The following is a 6,079-nucleotide window of genomic DNA, read 5'->3' as shown; positions in this document are numbered from 1 at the left end:
CTATGCGAGTGAGATATAATTAAGGCTAAAATAGAGATAATTTTGGAGAAAAAAACTTTTTCTTTGAAAAACAACTTGATTGCTTTTGTAAAAATAATAGCTATTCATTATAAAAGTTAAAAAGAAAAATACAAAAAAAATACAAAGAAAGCCAGTGTCATTTGGAATTCCAGCTCAGAGATCATCATTGTTTGCATTTTGATGAACATTGTTACCTTGCACATATATTCATAAGTAGATTATCATGGATTTCTACAGTTTTCCATAAGTGGATTGTATGATTATTATATAAGTTATTCTGTAATCATTTTCCCTCTCAACATTATGTTGAAGGGGAGAAATGTTTCTAAGGAGGTATTATGCTGTCTGAAGACCGTGGATAACTATTTTGACCTTTTTTGATTTTGGAGACTCCTTTAGAAACAGGTGTGAACCTCCATGCCCCGACTTCTGGAAGCCAATAACCCTGAGAAGAGTGTCATATAACAAATGTTGGGCATAGGGGCAAGGATGACTAGCGGGTTTCTTTATAGAAATGTAAAATGTAACAATTGACACAAAATGTAGCAAAGTATGCATGTTTACATTGTTTATAAAGATACAATTTCTTTTTTAAAAATGAACGCTCCTGGTGTATGGGGTGGGGGGGATAAACACTCCTGTAAGGATATCTTAGCTCTTTCTCTTACACGACAGATATAGTTTCCCTTTTATTTCACTTATTCCACAACTATTTATTGAGTTACTGCTAAGTCATAGAGATAAAAGATGAGTAAGGTAGAAAATGGCAGTCATCTCTACAAGGGCGTCGGGTGGAATACATTCCAGGCCATGAGAGCTGTGATGGGGAAAGCAGGTGTGTTGTAGAAGCATGGGGGGAGCACATAGTCATTGTCATGGGGAGAGCAGTGGTCAGGGATGGAAGTGAGGTTGAAAGAAGCAGGGATTGGCCACGTGAGAAGGGAAGGGAGTTGGGACAGCCCAATGAAGTTTGTGGTCCGCCAAAGGTAGTTCTGAAGGCTGGAGCTCACTGTGAGGAGGAAGGGGGGCAGGAAGGAGGGACAGACACTTTGGCTGTGGGGGTGGCAGGCTTAGGGGGCCATGCCAAGGAATTTAGACTTCAACGTGAAGAGTGACGGGTGGGACTCTTGAGTTCCATTTCCATTGTAAGTCTATATCAATTTAACAACTTCACTGCAGGAAGTACTTTCTCATAATTTTATGTTGTGGTATCTTCATCCATTTCACCTCACAGCACAGGGGAAAGTGAGGATCTGATCATTGTCTTTGATCTTGAAATCAGGCCCCAAACAGTATATTTTGGACCAAAGTTTTTTGCTCTACCTTTACACAGATAAAACTAATCAAGGAACTACTATTGCAATTTTACTTATTACTTTTTACTATGTGGACACTGTCATTGTTAAATTCACTTTAATTTTATTTATCCTACAGATAAATTGATTAGGTGTAAAATAAATGTGAATATCTTGTGCCCAGAACACTTTGCATGCAGTTAACCCGTTATATATACTTTTTCTAACAATAGAAATTTTGATCTGCTAAGAGGGGTGGGCACCAATATAAGCTGTTTGGTAGCTAAATTGGGTAGAATATTGTCCCCCCAGCATACACATCCTTCCCCAAACCTCAGAATGTGACCTTATTTGGAAATAAGATTGGTGCAGATGCAATTAATTAAGATGAGGTCATACTGTAGTAGGGTGGATTCTTATTCCAATATGACTGGTGTCCTTACATGAAGAGAAGAGGCACATACACAGAGAGCATCATGTGAGGTCAGAGAGGGAAGATGGCCCTTGGAGTGATGCATCTGCAGCCAAGGTCACCAAGGATTGTGGGCAACCACTAGAAGCGGAGAGGCATAGAACAAATTCTTCCTTAGAGGCTACCACAAGGAACCAGTCCTGCCAACACCTTGATTTTGGACTTCTTCTTCTTCTTTTTTAAGATTTTATTTATTTATTTGACAGAGAGAGACACAGCAAGAGAAGGAACACAAGCAGGGGGAGTGGGAGAGGGAGAAGCAGGCTTCCAGCCGAGCAGGGAGCCCGATAAGGGGCTCCATCCCAGAACCCTGGGATTATGACCTGAGCCCAAGGCAGACGCTTAACGACTGAGCCACCCAGGTGCCCCTGATTTTGGACTTCTAGCTACCAGAACTGTGAGAGAATAAATTTCTGTTGTTTTAAGCCCCCAGCTTGTGGTAGTTTGTTGCAGGAGCCCTGGGAAACTAATGTAATAGTAATCTTGTATTATCAATAAAGGAGAGGAACCTAAGAGTGTGGGGGGGGGGGGGGGGGGGGGGGGGGGGGGCTGGGGTAGGTTTCTAGTTTATAACTCTGGCTGGCAGAATGTTTTTATATCCCTCTTCTAAATAGACATAATCGTCTGCTGACTTCTCCACCTCTGCCCTTCCCCCCCATATCACCAGATGCATTTCTATTAAAACTATGGTCTTGTACACAATGGATGTAAATATTTAATCTATTTGTGTGTTTTCCCATGTTTATTTTTCAGTTGCCTGCTTGCCCTCTTTGTGTTTATCTTGCTAAGTAGTGCCAGGCTTAAAACATAGACCCCTAGAGGGCAAGAGTCTTATCTATATGAAATGTGCTGCAGCCCATCTACTTAGGCCTCACACTCACCCACAAAGTTTTTTCGAAGGTGAATGTTCTGTTTAATTACTTCTCAGTTTCTTCCTTTAATTTTTCTGTCCAGCAGGTACATGGTATGCATTACTGAAATAACTCATGTAATGCAATAAGAATTTTCAAAGCTAAAAACACACTGTGGACTAAATATGAACTAATTTTAAATGACTTTCTTTTAAATTTTTATTTTTTTATTTTTTAAGCAACCTCTGCACCCAATATGGGGCTCAAACTCACAACCCTGAGATCAAGAGTTATATGCTCTACTGACTGAGCCAGGCACGTGCCCCTGAAATTCTTTTAAAAACCTTTTTTCACTGAAAAAGGACAAAAATTGATAGCCTCTGACAGCAACTTTTTGAAGTGTAACTTTAACAGTAAAAATATGAACATAAAGATCAGAAGGTCTAGAATTTAAGTTTTCAGTGGTCCTCTACAACTGTAAAAGTTTCGTTCCTAAAAAACGCTCAGGAGTTTAAGACTTTACAGGAAAACAAAACAAATCAAAACAAAAAAAAAGAGACAATTGCTAGTGAACCAATGGGAGAGAGTTATAAATATTTTACATTCACTAAAACAAAGCAAAACAGACAAACTCTAAATAAAGACCATATCAATGACATCTATAGGCCTCCAATTAGTAAGAATGGGTATTGTACTGTGACTTTTTATTTATCATCACTTTTTTTGCTAGACACTTTGAGGTTCTTATTTTGCTTAGTTCCATGAGATGTTGCTTTTTCTTTGGTGTAGATAACAATCCTCACCCCCAAACCATATTCTAAATACTTAATACATATTTATTATACTGCATGTGCTCTGAAAGATTCAAACATTACAGAAAAATGTAATATAGAAAGTGAAAGTCCCTTGTAATCCAACCCTTCAGAGATAGGTTGCTGTTAACATTTTGGTGCATATCTACTACGTTTTAAGAATGCCTACATGTGTACTTATTAAAAAGTAGATTTTAAAAAAAATTTTTTTTTCTTTTTGCATTTGGCGCTTCCAGACTCTTGCCTTTCTGATTTTATAATTTTGAGTAACCTCAGCTACATGACTCCTGGATTTTTGCCATTGTGGTCTCAGAGCTCCAAAATTTGGATTATGGACATGGAAAAACCTTTGAATACCTTTATGTTAAACAGGTATTCTTTGAATCCTTCCTTTGCATCCTGAGTTATATTTTATTTGCTCTGCCCATGATAACTTCAGTCCGACATCCTATTTAAACAGATCCCAACTGCTTGTCTGCTCACCGTAGCTGAAGGAATGGAGATTTAAGGCTGGGCTTACTATCCTTCATCATCGTTTCTTTCCAGAAGCATCACTGCACAAACCTCTATTTCTTACCCTTTCATCCATTCTAGCCACTTTTCTGTTCTCGGTCCCTAGTTGTTTCTTTTTAAAACTTCTCTCCAGCAGGAGTGACTTGCAATTTGCCCATACTGACACTTAAATTCTCCCAAGTGCTGAAGAAGTATACTGAAGTAAATTATCCTGATATTTAATTTTGTGCATGTGAAACTCAGAGTTGGAAATGACTGCTCTAATTTCAGTAATGAACACAGATAAACATTTGGATCAGTAATCTGATGTTTGAAAGTGTAATGTGCAGGAAAAAAATGTAAAAGTGATGAAAAAACTTTAAATATACCGCTTTATTAATTTATCATTAGGCATATACATATTGTATTTCTAACAGTCAGACACTTTTGATTTTTAGTTTGCATTTACCAAGTCAGCTTCTCCCTAATCTCAAAATTCCTGTGGCCGTAAATTTAGTAAACTTGAACAAGCCAGCAGGGATTAAAGCCAGTAGGAATTCAAATGACTATCTTATTATAGCCTTCATTTCAGCCATTTCAAAGAGCTGCATTTAGTCAGAAAAGACTCTGGAAATCTGTGTATAGTTTGCCCAAATAGGAAACACAATTCAAAGTTTATATTCTGGCTATTGGAAAAAATGGAAGGTGAACAACCTAGCTGGGAAACCAGAATATACAGCATGAGCCTCGCACTGTGTCGTGAAAATGGAGAGGAGCCATAATCAGAAGGTGCCCAGTGCGTCCGGCCTGGAGGGCATGCTCCGTACACGAGAATTTATCCTAGTGCTTTCGCAGACGCTGATAAGTCTTAATATTCTCCAATTCACACACACTGATCAGTAGTGAATGGAAAGCACGGAAGAGTCACCTCCCCATCAGAATAAAAAGTCCAGAAGTCCACATGTGTGACTGTCCTTCCGGAGAAAGTGCCCATTTCCCATTCTAGCCCCATTTTTCCTTTACCATTTTAACGTATCGTGGGGTGGCTCAGAAATACTTGCATTTCTGGGCATTCCAACACACTGCCCGTCAAAATCAAGTTGTGGGGCTTTATTGGTGTGTTGTGTCTTTCGGCGTTTTGTTCCTCAAAATGTCAACGTTCTTTTTGTCTGACAGCTCTATAAGCCCTTCCTGGCCCATTTTTTAAATGACGTTATAATAACGAAACTCTCCCTGGAATCGAATCGCAGCGAAGTCGCACCGCACTCCGCGTCCGCGAGAGCTGCTGGAGCGCCCGCGGGCTCGGTCCCTCCGGCCGCCGGACGGGTGGGCGCGCGGGGGCGGCGCGGGGGCGGCGCGGCGGCGCCCGGGGTGGGGGGCCCCGAGAGGCCTCCGCGGCGGCCGGCTCGCGGGCAGCCCAGCCGCAGTCGGAGCGCCGCCGCGGCCCTCTTCTTCCCCCCGCGCGCGTCGCACATTCCCTGGACCCCGATCCCGGATCGCCGCATCCACAGCTTGGCGCTCTCCCCAGCCGGAGCCGGAGCCGGAGCCGGAGCCGCTGGGCCGCGTCAGAGAAGGGGAGGGAAAAAGAGGGGGGAGGCGGGCGGAGGGAGCGGGGGCGGGGGAGGGGCGGTGAGGTCAGCGGCGGCGGCGCGTCCGCGGGCGGCGCATGCGCGGAGCGAGCCCTGTGAGTGGCAGCGGCGGCGCGCGGGGGGCGGTGGGGCCGAGGAGTGGGGGAGGGGGGAGGGGGCGGGGGCGTCGCGGCGGCCGTGTGTGGGCGAGACGGCGGCGAGTTTGAGAGGTCTGTGGTGCGGGGCGCCCGGCGGAGACCCGGCGCGGCTCCCGCGCGACGGCCACGGTCGTGTGTGTGTGTCTGTGTGTGGTACACGCACACCCGCAAAACTTCCTCCTCCCCGGCCCGGGAGGGCGGGCGCGGGCGCTGAGGGGCCGGCGCTCGCGCAGCCCGGAACCCACAACAACAACTGGAGCAGCTGTCAAAACTTCGCCGCGGCCGCCCGGCCTGACGCGGCCCGCGCGGGGGAGGGGCGGCCGGCGGGGCCGCGACCCCCCGCCCGCCCGCCGCCCCCCGCGCCGCGGCCCCTTTCTCCGCCCGCCCGCGCGCGCTGGGGGAGGGGCGCG

At 44.9% G+C, this 6,079-nt stretch overlaps 1 protein-coding gene across 1 annotated transcript in view; it reads left to right on the top strand.

Annotated features, from left to right (window-relative positions):
* The window catches only part of KMT2C (lysine methyltransferase 2C), a 276,338-nt gene that overhangs the window by 1,196 nt on the left and 269,063 nt on the right, over positions 1–6,079 (top strand). The window lies entirely within an intron of this gene.

This window comes from Callorhinus ursinus, unplaced genomic scaffold, assembly GCF_003265705.2.
Source record: "Callorhinus ursinus isolate GAN/ISIS: 27379988/994484 unplaced genomic scaffold, GSC_fseal_2.0 scaffold80, whole genome shotgun sequence".
Lineage (NCBI taxonomy): Eukaryota > Metazoa > Chordata > Mammalia > Carnivora > Otariidae > Callorhinus > Callorhinus ursinus.
This window is presented reverse-complemented; position numbering and strand designations above follow the sequence as displayed.